The 27509-nt window shown below is 36.6% G+C and overlaps 1 protein-coding gene across 14 annotated transcripts in view; it reads right to left on the reverse strand.

Annotated features, from left to right (window-relative positions):
- Positions 1-27509, reverse strand: part of DMD (dystrophin) — a 2398628-nt gene that overhangs the window by 1698063 nt on the left and 673056 nt on the right. Inside the window, exon 1 of one of the 14 annotated variants that reach the window (XM_028482837.2) lies at positions 16539-16726. The exons of the other annotated variants lie outside the window; for them this stretch is intronic. The gene's annotated coding sequence lies outside the window, so the exon portion shown is untranslated. Of the gene's footprint in view, positions 1-16538; positions 16727-27509 lie in introns of those variants that run through there. 14 annotated transcript variants of the gene reach the window in all.

Raw genomic sequence — 27509 nt, forward strand, 5'->3', positions numbered from 1 at the left:
GGCCTCTCACTGTTGGGGCCTCTCCCGTTGCAGAGCACAGGCTCAGGACGTGCAGGCTCAGCGGCCATGGCTCACGGGCCCAGCCGCTCCGCGGCACGTGGGATCCCCCTGGACCGGGGCACGAACCCGTGTCCCCTGCATCGGCAGGTGGACTCTCAACCACTGCGCCACCAGGGAAGCCGCAGCTATATTCTTTACACCTACTTTCTTACCACTGCTCCCCATTTCATTCAACTCATTTACCTAGCATCTTATATATGCCAAGAATGAATGAATACAGCAGTGAACAAAGCAATGACTCTGCCCTCATGAAGCCTAGATTTTAGTTGAGATGTAGACAACACATAAAAACAAATCTACAGCCTCTCAGATTGCAAGTGCTACAGAGAACAATAAAATGGGTAGGGAATGGGTGCGGTCAATATTTTAAGGAGGATGGGCTCAGAAGGCATCTTGAGGTAAGAAGGGATCAGACAACTGGCTTCTGTTCCTCTGCCCCTCTAATGGCTACAATGTTGCCAAGCCTAATGAACGTTTCTCTATCTCCATCTGATTCTGTAGCTCCCAGTTGCACTCTTTCATTCTTCAACTGCTTTGTTCTCCTTGGATTCTTTGACACTACATTTTTCAGGTTTTCTAAGGATCTAGCCACACTTTCTCAGGCCTTCTTTCTGGTGTAACCTATTTAAATGAGATGAAATTTTGGAGAGATTTAGAGGTTGGATCTGGGTCTTCATTAGCTATACTCACTCTTCCCTAGGTGATGTCATCCCATTTTCTCTTCCTCTCCCTCTCCCTCCTCCCTCTTTTTCTCCCCCGTCCCTCTCTCTTAAATATTGCCTATATGCTAATGATTCCCAAACACCTATCTCCAGCTGAGACCTCTCTTTCCTCAGGAGACACCTCAAATTTGTTATACACAAAATAAGGCTCCCAAATCTCTTCAAAACCATTAGTCTCCCCCATTAATCACCACCTCCGAATACGGCTACAATATTCATACATTAGGTCAGGCTGTAAACTTAGGTACTGACCTTGATTTTTTTTCCTGTATTCCCTCATTTGATCCATTATCAAGCCTTGCCTTTCCTGCCTCTAAAAGGAACACATGCATGCACTCATCTTCATGTCCTCTATTACTATTTCACCCAAGCCATGATCCTTGCCTTCTGGGTCCAATACATTCACACCCTAACTCTCCTCATGCCTTTCAGTTCATTCTGCTTGAAACAGCTGGAATTATCTTTTTAAAAACACAAATTAAAGTGCAACATCCTCATACTTAAAACCCTTCAAAACTGCTCATTTGTTTAGAATAAATCCAAACTGCTTCCCTAACCAACAAGGTTCTACATGACCCAATCCTGAACTCTTAGCTAATAAAAATCTAATGGCCTCTCTCTTTCTCGCCCACTACCTTTCAGATATACTAGCCTTGTTTTCACATCTGAAGTAACACAGGCCCTTGTATACCTCTTGGTTTTTACACCTGCTGTTCTCATTACCTAAAATACGTTCCCAATCTTTTTGCATTTTTGATTCAGTCTTATCCATTAGGTTTTAGCTCATATGGCACCTCCTCAGAGATGCATTTGTTAATCACCCTGTTTTAAGAAGCCCTCTCCCTTTCCCTTTATTTCACATTGACTCATTTCCCTTATGTCATTTGGCACAAATTGTAATTTTTATGCTTATGTACTCATTCCCTCTTGCTATTATTTGCCTCTCTACAATAATATAAGCCCTATGAGGGCAGGAAATTTCTCTAATTTTTTTTTTTACCACTTACTGACAAATAGTAGGTAGTCGGTATTTGTTAAATTAGTAAATGAATGAATTAACAGGTAATTATGGCTGCTGGGAATGAAGTTTCACTTCAGTGAAGTGAATATAGAATAAGACTCACATTGAAAACTGAAAACTCACTGAAGGGGAAGAAGGCACTATAACAAAAAGGGGCAGGCAGTATTTACCTTCCTCCAAAATTATGTTAAAAAGATTCAACATGGGGCTTCCCTGGTGGCACAGTGGTTGAGAGTCCACCTGCCGATGCAGGAGACACGGGTTCATGGCCCGGACCGGGAAGATCCCACATGCCGCGGAGCGGCTAGGCCCATGAGCCACGGCCACTGAGCCTGTGCGTCCAGAGCCTGTGTTCCACAATGGAAGAGGCCACAACAGTGAGAGGCCCGCGTACCGCAAAAAAACAAACAAACAAAAGATTCAATATGATATTCAATCACTCTTCATCGAGCATCAATTATGTACAAGGGATTTTATTATGTTTTCTCACTTACCTTCAACACTCCCTCACGAGTTAAGAATACTGTACAAGGTCATATAACTAGTAAATGATAGGCCGATTAAAGTAGGAAAAAAAAGAGACTCTTGGGTCCACATCCTAGTTCTCTCATTTTGTAACACTGGACAAGCTTAAACAGACTGAGCTTCAGCTTCCTATTGTACCACAGAAGTTTTTCTTAAGTTATTGATCACATTCTCAAAACATGATACTTGATTTGCATAACATCTCATGTGAGGAAAATGATATTTTTTAAGAAATAGGGAAAGAAGCATTCATTTCTAAATTAGAGAGCATTAGCAGGTTACTCACGAAACCTATGAGTGATGATCATAAGTTAGCACATTTTTAACTCAGATTGAAAATACTCAAGCTAATACCCAAGGCACAGGAAAACTAATGTTTTATTCATTGTTTCTAAGCTTTGACATAGACTCTAGAAAATAGCACAGTGCTTTGCACAGAATAGATGTTCGAAAATTATTCACTGATATCTATAGAAAAATGTGTTCAAGTACTCTCTGACCCTGGGTAGGAAAAGATAACTCCTGAGAACGTGGATAAAGCAGATGTCTCAGAAATTTTGTACTAAGTGTCTAAATACAAGTGAAAACATTGCCATTTCACTAAAACTATGACCTAGTGGTGGGTAAGATCTTACTGAATAATTACGATTGTAAAGGCAGTTCTTTAAGCTGAGATATAAGAATGAGAAAGGGGTTCAGTTAAGAAACAAAGAAAATGAGGTATGATACACACATATTTATAAGCAATATGGTCATTTATATAACTACTGTATGTGTGCATGAATGTGTGAGATTAGATAGATAGATAAGACAGAGAGGTATGGATATGTAGATAGATGTATATGTCTTATTTGAAAAGCAAACCCTTTTAACCAGAAATTAGTAACATCAAAGAATGGGTAGAAAGAAGGAAAGGCTTTAATGTAGCTTTTCATTCCTATTTTAACCTCTGGATGGTCATTTTACCCGTTTGTAATTTTTTAATTTCTTCTCTCTTTTCCAATGGCTGGATAAGAGTTAAAATGGATATGCTAAATACTACATAGCTAAGTTTCTTGACACAACTTCTCATTCTTGATTCTGAAATTTCAGCTTTTCTCAAATCTCTCTCCTTCAAGTTGAATGGTACCAATATGGGTCTGGCTCCCCCAGATGACTGCAAGCCTCACAGCTTGGTATAACTAACTAGCTCTGCCACTATATCCTGCAAAGCCTGTTTCACAGCCCACAATGTCAGACCCTGTTCAGGTTCTGGTCTCAGAATGACCAAATGGGCTCCATTTCTACTCTCATCGTGAGAGTAGAGTCAGCCTGTCCCTTGAAAAGAAACCTCTTTCTCAGAAGAAACAGGTCAGATTGATGTTTTTAGCTCCAATATAGTTAGTCTTTTAGTTCTCCCTAATATTTTGTTTCATTAGTCTGGATTTAAACTCTCACTTTAAAACTTTTTCTATTATAAAAGCAATATATGCTGTTGTAGTGGAAAATTAAAATAGTACAGAAGTATATTAAGTGAATAGTGAAAGTACCCCACATCTGTACAACACTCCAGCCCCACTGTCTAGACATAATGTTTCTCAGCAGAAGCTATGCTAGCTGTATATTCATTCATTCATCTATCCATCTGTCCTTTTAGCCACCCATTTATCTATTCATCTCCCTGTCTATCTAAGGAGATCAAACTCCATACACAAAACCTATATACCTACTTTCCTACATAAAATAAATTCAATAAATAAATTCTTGTTCTAAAACTCATTGGCTCTATATAATTTTGGATAACTAACTTAATTTCTTCCTGTCTCCATGCCCTCATCGATAAAATGGGGATAATGCTTTTGAAAGAATTAAGATAAATATAAGCACTTAGAAAAATGCCTTTCAAAAAGTAAGTTTTCAGCAAAATGCAGCTTAAAAGTATATATACATATACAAGCATATACACAATTTGGACCTTAGAAATTAATTTTAGTAATACATAGATTCATCCATTCATTTATTTATTCTGCAACTGTTTATTGGGCACCTATCGTAAGTCAAGGATTATGTTAGGCACTATAGCTTTAATAGCAAGCAAAAGTTAAAACAAATATAAACAAAGCTGGACTCTGATTTTATGGAACCTATAGTCCAATGGTAGAGCTACACCTGCCTAGCATTCAATAGTATGGAATAATACTGGAACAACTATAAGCAATGCTAGAGTGTGCACCCTTATAAGTGTGTCTTATATATGTATGAGCATTCCTATATATTTAACTCCTAAATGTGAAATCTCAGCAGCAAAGATATGTACAATTCCAAACTCTGAAATTCCAAATTTTCTATATATAATTTTCAAAATGGTTCTTCCACCAAAGGAAACATGAGGCCTATTTTCATGAACCCTCATCATCACAGGATATTATACTTTTCATTTCATTAATTATTAGCAGTGTTGAGCTTACTTTTGTTTTCACTGGTTATTTGTAATTTTCTCAAGTGGATGTCAACATCATATTTAGCCACTATTCAAACACTGGTGCAAAATATTCCTTCATATTAATTGTAGTTTAATCACAGTGAAGTTATTAATACTTTGCTCTCAGTATGATCCCCAAGTCTGTGATATGCTTTGTTACTTTTTAACGGTGTCTATCTTATTTGAAAATATTTTATTCTGTATTGTTAAATCTGTCAATTTTATTTTGTAGCTCCTGAGTTTTATGTCACCTTAATATTATTAATATATTTTGATACATTTAAACATATATTTTTAAGTTTTACATATGCACATTAAATGATTATTATGTGAAAATTATTTAGTATTTATTGTGGAACTAGGTTATCATTGTATCTTTCTTTCCAAACAATGTCAAATATTTTAATTTAATTTACTGGCTAACCTACCTTTTCTCTACAGATAGGAAATGCCATCCTTAAATATAAAATTTACCTAAATAAAAGGAACTTTTGTGAAAATTTCTATTCTGTATCATTAAACTACATCTCTATATCATGCCACACTCTGTAAATAGGTTAACTTATGAAATATACTAAAGCAAGACCTTCAAGATGGCAGAGGAGTAAGACATGGAGATCACCTTCCTCCCCACAAATACATCAGAAATACATCTACATGTGGAACAACTCCTACAGAACACCTACTGAACGCTGGCAGAAGACCTCAAACTTCCCAAAAGGCAAGAAACTCCCCCACGTACCTGGGTAGGGAAAAAGAAAAAAGAAAACAGAGACAAAAGAATACAGACAGGACCTGCACCTCTGGGAGGGGGCTGTGAAGGAAGAAAGGTTTCTACACACTAGGAAGCCCCTTCGTGGGCAGATACAGTGCGTGGCAGAGTGGGAAGCTTCGGAGCCACAAAGGAGACTGCAGCAGCAGGGATGCAGAGGGCAAAGCGGAGAGATTCCCGCACAGAGGATCGGTGCCGACCAGCACTCACCAGCCCGGGAGGCTTGTCTGCTCACCCACCAGGGTGGGTGGGGGCTGAGAGCTGAGGATCGGGCTTCGGAGGTCGGATCCCAGGGAGAGGACTGGGGTTGGCGGTGTGAAAACAGCCTGGAGGGGTTAGTGTGCCACGGCTAGCCGGGAGGGAGTCCGGGAAAAGGTCTGGAACTGCCTAAGAGTCAAGAGACCATTGTTTCGGGGTGAGTGAGGAGAGGGGATTCAGAGCACCGCCTAAACAAGCTCCAGAGACGGACACGGGCTGCGGCTATCAGCGTGGACACCAGAGACGGGCATGAGATGCTAAGGCTGCTGCTGAAGCCACCAAGAAGCCTGTGTGCAAGCACAGCTCACTCTCCACACCTCCCCTCCCGGGAGCCTGTGCAGCCCGCCACGGCCAGGGTCCCGTGATCCAGGGACAGCTTCCCCGGGAGAACACACTGCGCACCTCAGGCTGGTGGAATGTCATGCCAGCCTCTGCCACCACAGGCTCGCCCCGCATTGTGTACCCCTCCCTCCCCACGGCCTGAGTGAGCCAGAGCCCCTTAACCAGCTGCTCCTTTAACCCCGTCCTGTCTGAGCGGGAAAAAGATGCCCTCAGGTGACCTACACGCAGAGGCAGGGTGAATCCAAAGCTGAACCCCAGGAGCTGTGTGAACGAAGAAGGGAAAGGGAAATCTCTCCCAGCAGCCTCAGGAGCAGCGGATTAAATCAGCGGATTAAATCTCAACAATCAACTTGATGTACCCTGCATCTGTGGAATACCTGAATACACAACGAATCATCCCAACATTGAGGTGGTCGACTTTGGGAGCAACTGTAGCCTTGGGGTTTGCTGTATGTGACTGACTGGTTTCTGGTGTTATGTTTATCTTACTTTAGTATTTAGAGTTTATCATCATTGGTACATTTGTTTATTGATTTGGTTGCGCTCTTTTTTTTTATATACAGATTCTTTTTTCTTTTTCTCTTTTTGTGTGTATGTATATGCTTCTTTGTGTAATTTTGTCTGAATAGAATTGCTTTTACCATTTGTCCTAGGGTTCTGTCTGTCCGTTGTTTTTTTTTAATATAGTTTATAACACTTGGTCTCATTGGTGAAATTGTTTTTTGGTTTGGTTGCTCTCTTCTTTCTTTCTGTTTTCTTTTTTTAATTACTTTTTATTTTTTATTATTTTTACTAATTTTTTTATTTTAATAACGTTATTTCATTTCAGTTTTTTTCTTCCTTCTTTCTTTCTTTCTTTTTCTCTCCCTCTTCTTCTGAGCCATCGGGCTGACCGGGTTTTGGTGCTCTGGCCGGGTGTCAGGCCTGTGCCTCTGAAGTGGGAGAGCTGAGTTCAGGACATTGGTCCACCTGAGACCTCCCAGCTCCACGTATTATCAACAGCGAAAGCTCTCCAAGAGATATCTATCTCAATGCTAAGACCTAGCTCCATTCAACAACCAGCAAGCTACAATGCTGGACACCCTATGCCACAGAACTAGCAAGACAGGAACACAACCACACCAATTAGGAAAGAGGCTGCCTAAAATCATAATAAAGTCACACACCCCAGAAAACACCACTGGACACAATCCTGTGCACAAGAAAGACAAGATCCAGCCACATCCACCACAACACAGGCACCAGTCCCCTCCACCAGGAAGCCTACACAACCCACTGAACCAACCTTAGCAACTGCGGACAGACACCAAAAACAACAGGAACCTGCAGCCTGCGAAAAGAAGACCCCAAACACAGTAAGTTAAGCAAAATGAGAAGACAGAGAAACACACAGCAGATGAAGAAGCAAGGTAAAAACCCACCAGACCTAAAAAATGAAGAGGAAAGAGGCAGTCTGCCTGAAAAAGAATTCAGAGTAATAATACTACAGATGATCCAAAATCTTGGAAATAGAACGAAGACAATATAAGAAACGTTTAACAAGGACCTACAAGAATGAAAGAACAAACAAACGATGATGAACAACACTATAAATAAAATTAAAAATTCCCTAGAAGGGGGGCTTCCCTGGTGCCGCAGTGGTTGCGCGTCCGCCTGCCGATGCAGGGGAACCGGGTTCGCGCCCCGGTCTGGGAGGATCCCACATGCCGCGGAGCGGCTGGGCCCGTGAGCCATGGCCGCTGAGCCTGCGCGTCCGGAGCCTGTGCTCTGCAACGGGAGAGGCCACAACAGAGGGAGGCCTGCATACCACAAAAAAAAAATTTTTTTTAATTTAAAAAAATTAAAAAAAAATAAAATAAATTCCCTAGAAGGAATCAATAGCCGAATAACTGAGGCAGAAGAACGGATAATGACTTGGAACATAAAACAGTGGAAATAACTGCCACAGAGAAGAATGAAGAAAAAAGAATGGGAAGAATTGAGGACAGTCTCACAGACCTCTGGGACAACATTAAATGCACAAACATTCAAATTATAGGGGTCCCAGAAAAAGAAGAGAAAAAGAAACGGACTGAGAAAATATGTGAAGAGATTATAGTTGAAAACTTCCCTAATATGGGAAAGAAAATAGCCACCCAAGACCAGGAAGCACAGAGAGTCCCATACTGGATAAATCCAAGGAGAAACACACCAAGACACATAATAATCAAACTATCAAAAATCAAACACAAAGAAAAAATATTAAAAGCAGCAAGGGAAAAACAACAAATAACATACAAGGGAATCCCCATAATGTTAACAGCTGATCTTTCAGCAGAAATTCTGCAAGCCAGAAGGGAGGGGCAAGACATATTTAAAGTGAGGAAAGGGAAAAACCTACAAACAAGATTACTCTACCCAGCAGGTATCTCATTCAGATTCAACGGAGGAATTAAAGACAAGCAAAAGCTGAGAGAGTTCAGCACCACCAAATCAGGTTTACAACAAATGCTAAAGGAACTTCTCTAGGCAGGAAACACAAGAAATGCTCCCACCAAAAGACACAGACTGGCTGAATGGATACAAAAACAAGACCCGTATATATGCTGTCTACAAGAGACCCACTTCAGACCTAGGGACACATACAGACTGAAAGTGAGGGGATGCAAAAAGATATTCCATGCAAATAGAAACCAAAAGAAAGCTGGAATGGCAATTCTCTTATCAGACAAAATAGACTTTAAAATAAAGAATATTACAAGAGACAAAGAAAGACACTACATAATGATCAAGGGATCACTCCAAGAAGGCATAACATTTGTAAATATTTATGCACCCAACACAGGAGCACCTCAATACATAAGGTAAATGCTAACAGCCATCAAGGGGAAATAGACAGTAACACAATCAGAGTAGGGGACATTTAACACCCCACTTTCACCAATGGACAGGTCATCGAAAATGAAAATAAAAAAGGAAACACAAACCTTAAATGGCACATTAAACAAGATGGACTTAATTGATATTTATACGACATTCCATCCAAAAACAACAGAATACAGTTTCTACTCAAGGGCTCATGGAATATTCTCCAGGACAGATCATATCTTGGGTCACAAATCAACCCTTGGTAAATTTAAGAAAATTGAAATCGTATCAAGTATCTTTTCCGACCACAATGCTATGAGGCCAGATATCAATTACAGGAAAAAATCCGCAAAAAACACAAACACATGGAGGCTAAACAATACACTACTTAATAACCAACAAAACACTGAAAACATCAAAGGGAAATCAAAAACTACCTAGAAACAAATGACAATGAAAACACGACGACCTAAAACCTATGGCATGCAGCAAAAGCAGTTTTAAGAGGGACGTTTATAGCAATATAATCCTACCTCAAGAAAAAAGAAACATCTAAAACAAACAACCTAAACTTACACCTACAGCAATTAGAGAAAGAGGAACAAAAAAACCCCAAAGTTAGCAGAAAGAAAGAAATCATAAAGATCAGATCGGAAAAAAAGGGAAGGAAATGATAGCAAAGATCAATAAAACTAAAAGCTGGTTCTTTAACAGACACAAAATTGATAAACCATTGACCAAACTCAATAAGAAACAAAGGGAGAAGACTCAAATCAGTAAAATTAGAGATGAAAAATGAGGGGTAACAACTGACACAGCAGAAATACAAAGGATCATGAGAGATTACTACAAGCAACTATATGCCAATAAAATGGACAACCTGGAAGAAATGGACAAATTCACAGAAAAGCGCAAACTTCCAAGACTAAAGCAGGAAGAAATAGAAAATATAAACAGACCAATCACAAGCACTGAGATTGAGACTGTGATTAAAAATCTTCCAACAAACAAAAGCCCAGGACCAGATGGCTTCACAGGAGAATTCTATCAAACACTGACAGAAGAGTTAACACCTATCCATCTCAAACTCTTCCAAAAAGCAGCAGAGGGAGGAACACTACCAAACTCATTCTACGAGGCCACCATCACCCTGATACCAAAAACAGACAAAGATGTCACAAAGAAAGCAAACTACAGGCCAATATCACTGATGAACACATGCAAAAAACCTCAACAAACTGCTACCAAACAGAATCCAACAGCACATTAAAAGGATCAAAAACCATGATCAAGTTGGGTATATCCCAGGAAGACAAGGATTCTTCAATATATGCAAATCAATCAACGTGATGCACCATATTAACAAACTGAAGGAGAAAAACCATGTCATCATCTAAATAGATGCAGAAAAAGCTTTTGACAAAATTCAACACCCATTTGTGATAAAAACCCTCCACAATGTAGGCATAGAGGGAACTTACCTCAACATTATAAAGGCCATATATGACAAACACACAGCCAACATGATTCTCAATGGTGAAAAACTGAAACCATTTCCTCTAAGATCAGGAACAAGACAAGGTTGTTGGGCTTCCCTGGTGGCGCAGTGGTTGAGAATCTGCCTGCTGATGCAGGGGACACAGGCTCGTACCCTAGTCCGGGAGGATCCCACACGCCGCAGAGCGGCTGGGCCTGTAAGCCATGGCCGCTGAGCCTGCGCGTCCGGAGCCTGTGCTTGCTCCGCAATGGGAGAGACCCGCGTACCGCAAAAAAAAAAAAATTTTTTTAAAAATAGACAAGGTTGTCCACTCTCACCACTATTATTCAACATAGTTATGGAAGTTTTAGCCACAGAAATCAGAGAAGAAAAAGAAATAAAAGGAATCCAAACTGGCAAAGAAGTAAAGCTGTCACTATTTGCAGATGACATTAACTATCACAAAAACAGAAATATAGATCAATGGAACAGGATAGAAAGCCCAGAGATAAACACATGCACATATCGTCACCTTATTTTTGATAAAGGAAGCAAGAATACACAATGGAGAAAAGACAGCCTCTTCAATAAGTGGTGTTGGGAAAACTGGACAGCTATATGTAAAAGAATGAGATTAGAACACTCCCTAACACCACCCACAAAAATAAACTCCAAATGGATTAAAGACTTAAATGTAAGGCCAGACACTATAAAATTCTTAGAAGAAAACATAGGCAGAACAAGCAGGATACAAAATCAATGCACAGAAATCTCTTGCATTCCTATACACTAATGATGGAAACTCTGAAAAAGAAATTAAGTAAACACTCCCATTTACCACTGCAAATAAAAGAATGTAATACCTAGGAATTAACCTACCTAAGGAGACAAAAGACCTGTATGCAGAAAATTATGAGACATTGATGCAAGAAATTAAAGACGATACAAACAGATGGTGAGATATACCATGTTCTTGGATTGGAAGAATCAACATTGTGAAAATAACTATACAACTCAAAGCAATCAACAGATTCAGTGCAATCCCTATCAAACTACCAATGGCATTTTTCACACAACTAGAACAAAAAATTTCACAATTTGTATGGAAACACAAAAGACCCCGAATAGCCAAAGCAATCTTGAGAACGAAAAATGGAGCTGGAGGAATCAGGCCCCCTGACTTCAGATTATACTACAAGGCCACAGTAATCAAGACAGTATGGTACTGGCACAAAAACAGAAATATAGATCAATGGAACAGGATAGAAAGCCCAGAGATAAACCCACACACATATGGTCACCTTATCTTTGATAAAGGAGGGAAGGATATACAGTGGAGAAAAGACAGCCTCTTCAATAAGTGGTGCTGGGAAAACTGGACAGCTACATGTAAAAGTATGAAATTAGAACAATCCCTAACACCACACACAAGAATAAACTCAAAATGGGTTAAAGACCTAAATGTAAGGCCAGACACTATCAAACTCTTAGAGGAAAACATAGGCAGAACACTCTATGGCATAAATCACAGCAGGATCCTGTTGGACCCATCTCCTAGAGAAATGCAAATAAAAACAAAAAAAAACAAATGGGACCTAATGAAACTTAAAAGCTTTTGCACAGCAAAGGATACCATAAACAAGACCAAAAGACAACCCTCAGAATGGGAGAAAATATTTGCAAACGAAGCAACTGACAAAGGACTAATATCCAAAATTTATAAGCAACTCTTGCAGCTCAATAACAAAAAAACAAACAACCCAATCCAAAAATGGGCAGAAGAACTAAATAGACATTTCTCCAAAGAAGATATACAGATCGCCAACAAACACATGAAAGAATGCTCAACATCACTAATCATTAGAGAAATGTAAATCAAAACTACAAGAGGTATCACCTCACACCAGTAAGAATGGCCGTCATCAAAATATCTACAAACAATAAATGCTGGAGAGGGTTTGGAGAAAAGGGAACCCTCTTGCACTGTTGGTGGGAATGTAAATTGATAAAGCCACTATAGAGAACAGTATGGAGGTTCCTTAAAACCTGAATATAGAACTACGATATGACCTAGCAATCCCACTACTGGGCATGTACCCTAAGAAACCATAATTCAAAAAGAGTCATGTACCACAATGTTCACTGCAGCTCTATGTACAATAGCCAGGACATGGAATCAACCTAAGTGTCCATCAACAGATGAATGGATAAAGAAGATGTGGTGCATATATAAAATGGAATATTACTCAGACATAAAAATAAACGAAATTGAGTTATTTGTAGTGAGGTGGATGGACCTAGAGTCTGTCATACAAAGTGAAGTAAGTCAGAAAGAGAAAAACAAACACCGTACGCTCACACATATCTAGGGAATCTAAAAATAAATAAATAAATGGTTCTGAAAAACCTAGAGGCAGGACAGGAATAAAGATGCAGATGTAGAGAATGGACTTGAGGATACGGGGAGGGGGAAGTGTAAGCTGAACGAAGTGAGAGAGTGGCATGGACATATATACACTACCAAATGTAAAATAGATAGCTAGTGGGAAGCAGCCACATAGCACAGGGAGATCAGCTCGGTGCTTTGTGACCACCTAGAGGGGTGGGATAGGGAGTGTGGGAGGGAGACGCAAGAGGGAAGAGATATGGAGATATATGTATAGATACAGGTGATTCACTTTGTTATAAAACAGAAACTAACACACCACTGTAAAGCAATTATACTCCAATTAAGATGTTAAAAAAAATAAAAATAAAATGGATAAACAATGAGGTCCTACTGTACAGCACAGGGAACTATATATAATATCCTGTGATAAACCATAATGGAAAAGAATATAACTAAGAATGTATATATGTGTATAACTGAGTTACTTTGCTGCAGAACAGAGACTGGCACAGTACTGTAAATTAACTATACTTCAATTTAAAAAATTTGTTAAAAAAGAAAACAGAAGTATCTCAACAACTGCATCTGCCTTCCCTTTTGTGTGATTTATTTATAGTGTGTTCACCTACACACATTCTGCCCTTCCTTCTCTGCTTGTGTCCCTAGGTGGCTGACCCTTTCACACTGCATCTCTTGGAATCATATGCTGGCTGCATTCCAGGTGCATAAATGCAATGGAGAGGACCATCTGGAGATTCAAAGATAAGGTAAGAGAAGGGTGGAGAAATTTTTCCTCCACAATTTCTCTGCTCCAGAGCTGCGTCTTGTAGTAGAAGATTCCTTCCAACAAGTACATTTCCCAATATGTGTTTTTTCCTCCAGTAGTGCAGCTTTCACTAGACTACATTAAGCTCCATTCTCTCTGGTTTTTCCCCTCTCCCCCTAAGCCCTAGGGACAGTAACAGTTGCTCCTCTCTGAATGACTCACTGTCACCTGTTTGTTAAAATATTTTATCTCTATAAGTAAACTTTTCATAAAATTCTCTTCAACTATTTAAGGTAAATTCGATTTCCTGCTGGGATTCTAACTTATGAAATAATACAGCAAAAGATAATTAGATAGATACAGAGATTGACATATATACATATATGTGTGTCTTTATATAACTATACTTTGACTGAAATTAGTTTGAATGTACAGATTAACTTACAGAAAACTAGCAGTTTCATCATATATGTCTGTCTCTTCCTTTCCTCATGTCTTTATATACTTATAATTCAAACTTAAACTTTCTCTGAACAATCTTTATGCTTTCCTGTGTAACTAATTCCAAGAAATATACAGATTTTGGAGCTATTCTAAACAGTATTTTAATATTTCTTTACATTTTTAATGATTACTGTGCTTTGAATAAAGGAGAAAAATCAGTTTTCAAATGATGATACTTTAGTTCATCTTTTCATATATATATACCCACGTGTATATATATATATATATATATATATATATATATCTCAGATTTTTCTTGTCATATGATATTTGCTAGGTTCTCTAGAACAACACTGAAGACCAATAAGAAATGTCCTTGAATTGTTTATTTTAATAAGAATTCTTCTAGCATATCAAGATAAAAAAGTTTCCTTCTATTCCTAAATTTGTAAGACATTTTCTCGAGACTTAGTAATGAATTTTAGCAAACGCCACTAGATTTACACAGAAACACACACACATACATACATACATACACATATACATAATCATTTTTTACTGGGAGAATTGACTAGTTATGGTTTCCTGACCTTCTTTAAGAAAAGAACAAAGATTAAATGTTACTTGCTGTTTTGTACTTCATTTTGAATTTCATTATTAATATGTTATTCTAAATAAACTTAAGTGAAATCTCTAAATTTCAGGTCTTTAAAAGCTGTGCCTTATTTCTCTTTAAGATATATGGCAAATATGGATGGAATTTCACTTTTAGCAAATAATTTTTCTAACTAAAAATGTTTGTATTCTAATTTATACTGAAGTGTAAATAGTTAATAACTTTCCATGTTTAAAGTGCTTCATTTAAACAAAATTAATCTTTATTTGATGTATATCTTTAGATGGGGGAGGAGGCTATATATCTGATAGAATAACAGTTTGATTCATTTACTTACATAAATGGTCACTTAACTGGAGAAGGTCAGAGAGGAGCTGATTCATAATCCCTAACCTGGACATAGCAGGAAACAAGGTGAAACCCCATGCTTCGTCTGTCATGATTACCATAGCAATGACCCAGAAATTATAGCCACATTCATCATTTCTGTTTTCATCCACGTATTCTTAGGAATTAAAAAATAATTAAACTAAAATAGGTTTGGGCATGTATGAGCAGAAAAAAATAGCTTGAAATAGAAAATGCTACAAAGATTCAGATAATCTTGATAGTTCTAAGCTTCTAGAGGCTTATATGAATCAAATGCAAATTAGCCCTAAACTTTGAGATTCTTTTTCAGTTTCTCATTATACATTAGTTACTCTCTGTGAGTGACTGTTGTACAATGAAGAATGAAGTAGATGAAATTTTCAGTAAAGAGTACCTACGTTGCTAAGAAATCAGTCAACTATTTCTATAACTCTGGGTCTTTGCACTAAATGAATTAAGAGGAAAAAACTGAGTGTTTCAAAATTTAAATTAATTATGGTAATATGCATTTACCTCCAAATATTAAAGTAGAATAATGGAAACACAAAATTTTATTTTGGCAGAAATTTATCTTTTGAATTTTGTACAGATGCACATTATGCTTTAAGCATATTACATGTGGACTTAACTTTTGTGCTTTTATTTAAGCTATTTTCACTGTCAGGAATGTCTGGTCCTGTTTCTTTTCATTTATTTAACTGAATAAATGTTATGAATCCGTTCATGTTCAGGTGCTGTGCAATTGTTTCCCTGAACACTGTAAGAGCTCAGTACATAATCACATTTTCCAAACTCTGAACTTTTATAGCCAGGTGGATTCTATCCTATACTACCTTGAAATTCGAATCGATACACACACAAACAAAATGGAGGTATTAGAGGGACCTGAGATTCTTTTAAAAATATTTTAATGTTGACTTAATTACATTGTGATTATCAAATCTATGTTTTTCTTAAAGATAACGGATCCAGAATGGATTGGAAGCTACGGAATGCCAGGCTCTGGTGCTGTTTGCTGAAGATAAATACTGGACAAGACAAACATAGCCCCTGACCTCACAGCACTTAGGTGCACATGACAAAAAATAACTATCTAAGAGGCCATATGGTGTAGGTTTTTCTAAATTTTTATATATTGCAATGTTTTAATATTAAAGAGTGCTAAATTAAATACATTAATACAATACAATACCTAAGTGTGATCATTTACAAGGAAAGTAATGAAACAAGAAGATAAAGATGTCAGCATTACTTTGACTTTTTACGTCTGAACAAGCAACTCAAAAGTCATCACACCTATTTTAGGGATTAAATCAAACCATATAAAAGATGGTTTGCCTACCGAGTTCCTTTAATATTACTACTTTTTCTATTTTTCTTTTTTTTAGGATTGAAGGAAGAACAATGTGAACTTTTAAAAGATAATGCATTTTCAAGACTGGCTCAATTCGTACTTATTAAATACTTACGAAAATAAAAATTTGTTAATGGTCATAGGCAGACATCCAGTTCTCTGCTCTTCTGTCGGATAATTTGAATTAGGTACATGCTCTTTTTCTGTTATTTGTTTCATAGCCCACACTTAATTCAGCAATTTAATCCATGTGGGAATGTCATTCCATTCACGTGTTTGCCCTCATATGGATTTTCTGTGCCTTTCCACAAACAATTAGGTCCTAAGTTCACTTTCTTGAAACATGGATGTCAAATGAGCAAACAGAGAAAATGGTTTTAACAAATGCTAACACTAGTATATATAAATGATATAAAAAGTTTTCAAAACTGGTTACACATATCAGGATCAGATTTATTTTGGATACAAATTAAAAGCATATTACTATATTTGAAATGAAAAAATTAGATTCAACACTTGGCAAGTAAAATTTAGTGCACAGCTTAAAATGATATAAAAATTTACTTCTTGAGGAGGTCCTTTAGAAAAATTGATATTTAAAACGATAAAGATACACTTAAGAATGGTGCATGTTAAAATAATAATAATAACAACATACTCCAAATTAAATTAGACATTTTTTTTCCTCCTGCAGAAACTAAGTGAGGTTAATACAGTTGGTGACGTGAACCTAATTTACAGGGCCATTAGAGCTGAAATGTTTCAAATACATTACTGTTCAGTTCTTACCCTTTGCATAAAGTTGATTTATGAAGAAATATGCAAGTCTAGAGTAGTCCACTAACGTATGCTTTTTTTATACGATTATTTCACACAAAATGGTTATTGACCATATATATTTTGTCTAGGTCTTCACACAGGAGAGTTTTAACATAATTCATTTACAATTCAGTTAGCAAGAAAACGTGTTAAATTGAATTTTATTCTGAAACAATAAATCAAACCAATGTGAAATATATTACATCCCATAAAATGAACAAACACTGATCAAATTATACAGCTGAACTATGTAGCTCACATATCCCAAGACATTTAACATATCACCTCCATAGTCATTAAATAATTCTCAAGATTCAAAGGGTTTACATAGGCACAAATTAATAACTTTGCATCATATTATCAGCTTATCCTAGAAGTTTATGATGGTGAATTTAATTCTTATAGTTTACATCAATAATCATTCAAAGCTCTTCTTAATCATAAAAGCGTAAGTTTTCAATGCCATTTAGATGAAAATACATGTTTATCTTATGTTAATTATCAGTATGATCTTTAGCGTCTTCAAGTAGTTGGAAAAACAGAGACCTATCCAAATCCGAATCCATTCTTGGGATCAGAAAGATCTATTAAACATCAAATAAATGTAATCATAACCTATAGATAATACAGCATGAAGAATAATGCCTTAGGCAGAGATGGTGCTTAATGAATAGTTGTTGCTTTGCTGTATCAATGTAACACAATACGTCAAATAAAGAATAAAATCTTAGTCCTTGCTTTACTCTCTAAACTTCTTCTTAGCTATTTCTGCAATGGTAGTTGACAGGAAGCTTCCCTCTATTCATGATGAGGCCCCTAATATGCAAGCTTGTTCTGGGAATCCCAATATATTAGATTTGACAGTATGTCCTGAAAGTGGGTTCCCACCACTGACTGCTCTATCCATCTATTTATCTACTTATCTATCATCTATGTATCAATCAATCACATTCACTTATGATCTCATTATATCTATAATATTTCAGACTAGGGGTATGTAACTGTGTGTTCATATGTGTGTTGCAATTCTAAAAAAAAATGCTATGACATATTTAATGACAAGTTTTCCCCTAGAATATATGCTATTCTTATAAGAGATGTTATCTCTTATTCTAAATTAATATTTTTAAGATAGTCTCATGTATTTTTTGCCCCATATATACACTATACAACTATTACAGCTAAATAATCTATGCAATTAGACATTTATATGGAATGAACGACACTGCTAGAAACTATGACATTGTGGGGTTAACAAGACAACAAATGAACAAAAGTCATTTTCTTTTTTGACCATATCATTAGTTGAATAGATAAGAAAATGTCATATTCACAGTTTAGCTTGTCAACATCTCCCATAATAAGTTCACATACTATGTTCACATAATAAGTTCATATAGTATAGTACTGAATCTGTACTAGAATATAGTATTTTAAAAACACAGCGGTGAATTACGGTTTTCTCAAGTCATGTACCAAAATGTTCACTGCAGCTCTATTTACAATAGCCAGGACATGGAAGCAACCTAGGTGTCCATGAACAGATGAATGGATAAAGAAGATGTGGCACATATATACAATGGAATATTACTCAGCCATAAAAAGAAATGAAACTGAGTTATTTGTAATGAGGTGGATAGACCTGGAGTCTGTCATACAGAGTGAAGTAAGTCAGAAGGAGAAAAACAAATACCGTATGCTAACACATATATATGGAATCTAAGAAAAAAAAATGTCATGAAGAGATTAGTGGTAGGACAGGAATAAAACACAGACCTACTAGAGCATGGACTTGAGGACATGGGGAGGGGGAAGGGTAAGCTGTGACGAAGTGAGAGAGTGGCAGGGACATATATGCACTACCAAATGTAAATTAGATAGCTAGTGGGAAGCTGCCGCATAGCACAGGGAGATCACCTCTGTGCTTAACACACCATTGTAAAACAGTTATACTCCAATAAAGATGTTAAAAAAAAATAAAATAAAATAAAAACACAGAGGTGCACAACACTACATACAAAGAGTGATAAAAAACAGACTTGTGTCAATGTCAAGTAATATCTAGTTGATGGTCACATGACTCTCAGGTGGGCTGTTTCTACGAAATACATCTTGCTAATGGTTTGGATGTTAAGGCATAAATATACAGCTATTATAATAAAAGAGGTTACTATCCTGGAAAGAATAGCTCCTACTGTTTATACTAAAATGTTCCTATGAATGTGTTAAACAATATTGAAACCAACAAGATAAATTTAATAGACATCAACTTAACATTTGGAATTAATATTAGAAAGAATAGTTATAAGGACTGCATGGATTCAGAAAATAATTGACTCGGAATCAGGTAATTCAAATTCTATTCCTAGCCCTAAATCTTACTAGATGTAGGAGGTTATGATTACCATGATGGTAAAGGGTTCTAAAAGCAAGCCACATGAGTAAATGTTTTAGACCTTCATCTTGAAGATGATGGAGACACAATGACCTCTTCAAATAGTGAAAGGCAATCATGGTTCCTCTAAATATAAGTAAAATCAATGTGTAAATGTTACAAAGATACGTATTCTTGTTCGATATAAGAAAGAACTTTTAGGTAATATAACTTTTAATAATAACTGAGTAGAACAGGACAGGATCTGCTTCAGGAACAATTTGGATTGGCAGAGTGATTCAGTAAGAAAATGCTGTGATATCTGTCATTTGCACTAGAGAAGGTATTCTGCACTACTTGACCTGTTAGCTTAGACTCTGTATTATCTCTTACTTTCAAATACATTATTTCATTTACTCCTCTTTTAAAAAAAAATCTGTGAAGTAGGTAGAAGAACTATGTAAAGATGAACTCGGTGAGACTTCGAGAATAAAAATGGATTCCCAAGACCACTGAGCTTGTAAGGAGCAGAGCAGAACTACTTCCATCTCTAAATTCTGATTAATGCTCAAACAATTAACAAGACCACTTGGCAAATTCATTTACTAGAGTCCTGTTTACACCTCTATAATCACCTTAATTAAGTTTTTCTTTTTATGTCAGGACTTCTCCTTCATTGATATGATCGGTCCCGGTCAGTGAATAATAAAATACTTGACTTTCCCATGCTGTATATTTTTAATCAACATTTCTACAGGACACCTACAAACATGCCTTCTCTAACTTCGGATACATGCTAACCTTCGTTACAGAAATAAAAATTGTGTTGAAATTCAAGCATTCGTTGGGGACTTTCTCTTGAACATTTTACAGATTTTTATTACATATGCATATTATACACGATATAATATACATACACACATATATACATATTAACCTTTAAAACATACTCCAATTCACTTTTATTTGCCAAATTAGGCTACTATAAAACACGAACAAAATATTAGAAAATACACTACATAGGACTCTGATCATACTTTTGTTTTCAATTTAAATAACTTTTTTTGTAATAAAGTCTCCATAGTTTATAAAGGGCATTACTGCCTGTCAGGAAGGAATAATGAGCTTCTATCTCTCAGCTGTGTGTAAATTGCGTGCATTTTATATTTCTAAGGAGACGCCTCTATCAATCAATATTTTTAGAAAATGACAGTCCTCAGTTAAGCAGGGATTGCTACTGAAGCTGATAAACGTTTACCCTTCACTGAAGATTGACAAATAGCATATGACATAGACTGCTTTTGTGTTTTTTATGCCATTTACATTAAAACCTGTCTAGGAATAAGAAAATTCAAAAATGTCATTTTAATGTAAAACTGCTTTCAAATTTCTTGTTAGAAAGCTTGCCAGACATAACAGAGGACCATTTTGGGAAGCAAATAGGTATTGCATGTATAAGATAAATAAGTAGTGATGAAAGCAAATATAAGACACTGTAGTGACATGGATAAAATATAATAAAATACTGTTACATGAGCACATTGCAAGGTCTATATTCAAATGTCTTTTCATAAATGGAGTCCCAGCAACCTTTATAGTTTGTTTGGGGCAGGTTTAACAGCAGTAGTTTCCCCAGTGCAGGCTAAAGTCAATTAATCCATGACTGCTTTTTATACAGAGCAAATTTATTTGAACTTAAAGAACAGTAGACCACATAAATGTCATGCTAATATTCTAAAGTGAGCTAAATCGTGTTAGCAAAAAAACTTTTCTTATCATGCATTTCACCTTGGCCTATGAGAGAATGTGATAGTTATGCTATTAATTGACAATTAGTCAATCAGTAAAGCAGTTCTTTTTCAAAATACATAATGTATGGAAAATAACATTTTCCTGCTCCTCATCTGCCTGTATTTTTTTAATCCTTTGGCTTAAGTGGGAACTTCCTGTTGGAATGGTTTATTCTTCTTAGCTTTCTTTCACCATTTTTTAATCTTCTTTCCCTTTTCCCAGTTCTTAAACTGAAGAAGACCCAAAGTTCACCCTAACTACCAAAATATTTTGACAGTCTTTCTACTTTAATTTACCAAACAGAAATCCTTTTATTTACCCATTCATTCATTAAATATTTATTAAATGTCTACCATTTTCCAGGGACTGAGGTAGGTGCTAGGGCACAACTGTGAACAAAAGAGTCAATGGATACTTTTTTCATGGAGCTTAGATTCTACCAGAGACACACATGTAAGCAGGTAAACTCAGTATTTTGTGCTATTATAGGGGAAGCCAAAAATGTGAAATATTTAGTCTTCTGGCACAAGGTTAACCATTAATCTAGCACTTCAACTTCAGGACCATTTCATGTTAATAAATATTCTGGCTCACTTATCTATATATTTATATTCTGCCTAATTTCAAACACTGATTTGTGGTAGCTTGGCATGTTGAATGATTCTCTAAGAACAGTATGGTATCCTTCCATCTGTTATATTAACCTCCCAAAAAATCCATCTTTAACACTTCTACAGCTTCATAGATCATCTCAGCAGACCGTCTTTCTTTCAATTTCTGCTAAAAAGAAATATACCAAGTTGAACAGAGGATCATAATTATTAAGATGAAGAGTTGTATATTTGTATAGTTATTTCTCATAAAGTGCTTTTCATACTAAGAAGCTCAAAAACTATATTTTCTTGTTCTCTCTTTAGTAATTAAATATATATTATATTCCCTTAATTTTTTAATATAGCATTAGCAAGTCATCTCAGAAAACCATTAACATTTGTTAAACATTCATTGCAGTACCTACTATGTATTAATTTTCTAAGCACAATGGCAAAACTAAAACATGTATACCACAGCCTCTGCTCTATAAAAGCAAAATCTTGGACCTACACTTAACATTTAGCTAAAAAAGTTATAGCTGATTAAATCACATATTTGGCTTTGGGAAACTGCAGTCATCAGGTCTACATGCTAAAACGTATGGTGACTTTAAATAAATCTATAAATATGTTATCTAACTCATGACAGTTAAAATATATCAGACAAGACCAAAGCAGGCCCTCCAAATATTTTAAGGTTTCACGGTAAAGTTAGAGTACTTGAACAGGAACTAGATTTAGAGGGCTATAGGATAGAATAAAGGCTTTCCAGGCAAAAGGAGCAAGGTTGAATTGTATTAAGCAATTAGTTCTTGTCACAAGAAAAAAAAATTTGTAACTATGTGTGGTGATGGGTTAACTAGATTTACTGCAGTGATCACTTCACAATGTATACAAATATTGAATTACCATGTTGTACACCAAAAATTTTAAAGATTCCTACATTTTGGAAATGGTAAAAAGCCTGCCCTGTGAACACAGCTGAAGAGTAGTAAGAGGTAAAACTAAAAGAAAAGTTACAGGCTAGAAAGACTAAGAAAAACTACTGAGTTTGGAATTTTAAATACAGGTAATGGGGAGCCACAAAATATTTTTGAATAGAGAGCCACACGATTAAACTAGCATTCCAGTAAAAGTTCGGAGACAATGTTTCGAATCGACATGAATACAGGAAATACTGAAATTTTTCAGCCATGACCAGAAAATGAGTAGGAATAAGGTCCAGCAGTGGGAAAATCAGAAGTCAAAATTTTTGATCAGGGATCTGATATGATGTAACTGAACTTTTAGGAAAATTAAATCATTAGGTAGGAGATTCAGTGAAGGCATCGTATGGAGTTGATACTGCTTAAATTTGGCCTAGAGAAGCAAAACCCTGGAGACATTTCAGGAAATTATAATTAAGCCAATTTTATTTGAGCTCAAGCAAAATATGGGCAAAAGTGAGAAATAAACCTGATTAAGCCAACATCATAAAAGGTTTTCAATGAATTGGTTAGAAGTTTGAACTTTTTCCAGGTATCTGATTGTTTCATTCATACTCATGGGAATAAAGATGAGCTTGGTTTTCGGTGATGGATTTTATCTCAGACAAGCCTTCCTGCCCTTAAAATCATCACTCATTTAGGAAGGGAAAGCATTTATTCAGATGTTCTAAAATAAGAGTTAAAAAGCATTCTGGCTCTGAAATCAAACACTCCCATATTCAAATACAGTCTCCACCTCCTACTAGTTATCTGTGTGAAATGGGAAAATCCCACAAAGTCTTCAAGACTTTGTTTCTGCATTATAAATGTAGAGGTAACAGCACCTAGCCCTTAAAGTGGTTGTAAGGCTTAAATAAGAAACTGCACGTATGAGGTATCACCTCACACAAGTTAGAATGGGCATCATTAGAAAATCTACAAACAACAAATGCCAGAGAGGGTGTGAAAAAAAGGGAACACTCTTGCACTGTTGGTGGGAATGTAAATGGATACAGCCACTATGGAGAACAGTATGGAGGTTCCTTTAAAAAACTAAATATAGAACTACCACATGACCCAGCAATCCCACTACTGGGCATATACCCAGAGAAAACAATAATTCAAAAAGACACCTGCACCCCAATGTTCACTGCAGCTCTATTTACAATAGCCAGGAAATGAAAGCAACCTAAATGCCCATCGACAGACGAAAGGATAAAGAAGATGTGGTACATATATACAATAGAATATTACTCAGCCATAAAAAAGGAAAGAAGTTGGGTCATTTGTAGAGACGTGGATGGACCTAGAGTCTGTCTTACAGAGTGAAGTAAGTCAGTCAGAAAGAGAAAAACAAATATATATTAACGCATATATGTGGAACCTAGAAAAATGCTACAGATGAACTGGTTTGAAGGGCAGAAATTGAGACACAGATGTAGAGAACAAAGGTAGGGACACCAAGGGGGGAAAGGAGCGGTGGGGGTGGGGTGTGTGTGTGATGAATTGGGAGACTGGGATTGACGTGTATACACTAATATGTATAAAATAGAAAACTAATAAGAACATGCTATATAAAAAATAAATAAAATTCAAAAATTCAAAAAAAAGAAACTGCATGTAAAGTGTCTGGCACATAATAAGCTCACATTAAATATTAGCTATTTGAGTAAACTGATTGGGTTTCTTTTCTTACACTGCTGGGGACAGGGCAGAACTGGTAATGTAGATTTTAAAGTTAATGGAATAGAAATGAAAACATGAGAATGAAAACCTCTGTGGACAAGAGAACATACAGAGGATAAGAGCAGATATGGAAAACATCCACAATAACACAAAGAGGGGAGTCAACAGAGCAGATAGGAACTATGATACAGAAATGGATGATACATCAGATACAGCAATGGATGCGAATATAGAGAGAGATGGCAATACAGATACAGACACGGATAGGATGGCAGAATGGTAAGCTATCCCAAATTCAGAGAAGTGAAACTCTCAAAAAGAGAGGTGAGAAATTCACCGTGAAATTCAATTAGAATTTAATTAGTGACTCTTGAGTAAACAGTTTTGAGAGAATGAATGAGGGAGAAGTCAGTTTTTAAGGGATTCAAGGGGAATCGATGTATAGGGAAATATGGTAACTTTCGTTATAGAGGCACATTCAGGATGTTCGGCCTCCTGAATTGCAATGGTTACAGTAACTGGGTGCTCACAGCATGACAGGCCCTGCTCTAAATGTTTCAAATCAATTGATTGATTTAACCCTCAAAATAGTCCTCTGACATGAATATACTTGTCATCTTCATTTTATCAAGGAGAAATACATGGCACAGGGAGATTAAGACATACGCACAATTTAACACAGCTAAAAAGTGGCCAAGTTGGCTTTGAACCAGTCTAGCTCCAGGACCTGTGCTGCACTACCACTCACACAGCTTCCAAGACAAGAGTGGTGATTTGAACTTATGTCATATGACTGAGCCTCTGCTTACCTGAATAGGCCAGAATCGAGAATGAAAAAACACAACTTTTAAGTGTTTTAAGGATCACTTTATGAAAAGTGCTATGAAAGAGAGATAGACCGTTAAAGCAGCTTATAAGAGTGGGAGAGAAAACACATATATGAGATTAACATAATATATGACGTGATAACTTCAACTGGAAAGGTGTGAACTACTTTGGAAAAGGCACAGGAAATATTTATAGCTACAATGATTCAGAAAAGACCTATTTGAAGAAGATATTAATTAAACTGCATCAGGAGAAGAGAAAACTTAGAGACATTTCAGGAAATTATAAATATACTGATGATTGGAGATTGAGATAAATATTGAGATAAATTTGGAAAACTGAAAAATATATGACTGAAATGTGATCATGGACAGTTTAAAGGCTACTGCTGAAGTATTTAAACTAGGGCATGGTATGAGGTGAGCTTTTAATTTAGGGCAGTTGTTCTCATACTGTGGTCCCCAGACCAGCAAGCATCAACATCACCTGGGAATTCGTCAGAAAGGCAACTTATCTGGTCGTGCTCTAGACCTACAGGATTAGAAACTCTGGGTATGTGGCCCAGGACTCTGTGTTTTAACCATCCTCTAGGTTATCCTGATGCATGCTCAAGTGTGAGAACCAGTGCGTTAAGAGAAGTGGTTGTGCTATGCCTGTTCACAGAAGTTCCATTATTTCATCCCAGGCTCCTGATAGCACCTTTGACTCTCCTCACTTGAACTCAACTGTGGCCACATGACTTGCTTCATCAAATGAAATGGGAACAGAAGTGATGTGTGCCACTTCTAAGCAGAAGCCCTATGGACTACCATGTGGTTAAACATATTCCCTCATGTTCTCAAATTTAGTGTTGAGATTCTCACACAGACTACAATGAACTGAGACCCTTACCAACCTACAATGACATGAAGTTTGGTGGGAAATTTTCTACTGTTTGCAGTCCCTGAGATATCAGGACTACTGTTACAGACACATAACCTAGCCTATCCTGACATAACATGGGTTGGGGGGTGGGGGGTGGTACCAAGAATGAATTGCTTTCTCCTTCATAAAAGGGAATGTGCTTACTAAGACAGACTAAGAACCAGCTTTAAGTTTTACTGATATTTGCTATCATTTCCTTCATTTATTTCTGATCTGATCTTCATGATTTCTTTCCTTCTGCTAACTTTGGATTTTTTTTGTTCTTCTTTCTCTAATTGCTTTAGGTGCAAGGTTACCTTGTTTATTTGAGATGTTCCCTGTTTCTTAAGGTAGGACTGTGTTGCTATAAACTTCCCTCTTAGAACTGCTTTTGCTGCATCCCATAGGTTTTGGGTTGTCGTGTCTCCATTGGCATTTCTTTCTAGGTATTTTTTGATTTCCTCTTTGATTTCTTCTGTGATCACTTGGTTATCAAGAAGTGTATTGTTTAGCCTCCATGTGTTTGTATTTTTTACAGATCTTTTCCTGTAATTGATATCTACTCTCATAGCGTTGTGGTCAGAAAACATACTTGATACAATTTCAATTTTCTTAAATTTACCAAGGCTTGATTTGTGACCCAAGATATAATCTATCCTGGAGAATGTTCCATGAGCAATCAAGAAGAAAGTGTATTCTGTTGTTTTTTTTCTTTCCTTCTGCTAACTTTGGATTTTTTTTGTTCTTCTTTCTCTAATTGCTTTAGGTGCAAGGTTACCTTGTTTATTTGAGATGTTCCCTGTTTCTTAAGGTAGGACTGTGTTGCTATAAACTTCCCTCTTAGAACTGCTTTTGCTGCATCCCATAGGTTTTGGGTTGTCGTGTCTCCATTGGCATTTCTTTCTAGGTATTTTTTGATTTCCTCTTTGATTTCTTCTGTGATCACTTGGTTATCAAGAAGTGTATTGTTTAGCCTCCATGTGTTTGTATTTTTTACAGATCTTTTCCTGTAATTGATATCTACTCTCATAGCGTTGTGGTCAGAAAACATACTTGATACAATTTCAATTTTCTTAAATTTACCAAGGCTTGATTTGTGACCCAAGATATAATCTATCCTGGAGAAT

This window comes from Physeter macrocephalus, chromosome 21 (genome assembly GCF_002837175.3).
Source record: "Physeter macrocephalus isolate SW-GA chromosome 21, ASM283717v5, whole genome shotgun sequence".
Taxonomy (NCBI): Eukaryota; Metazoa; Chordata; class Mammalia; order Artiodactyla; family Physeteridae; genus Physeter; species Physeter macrocephalus.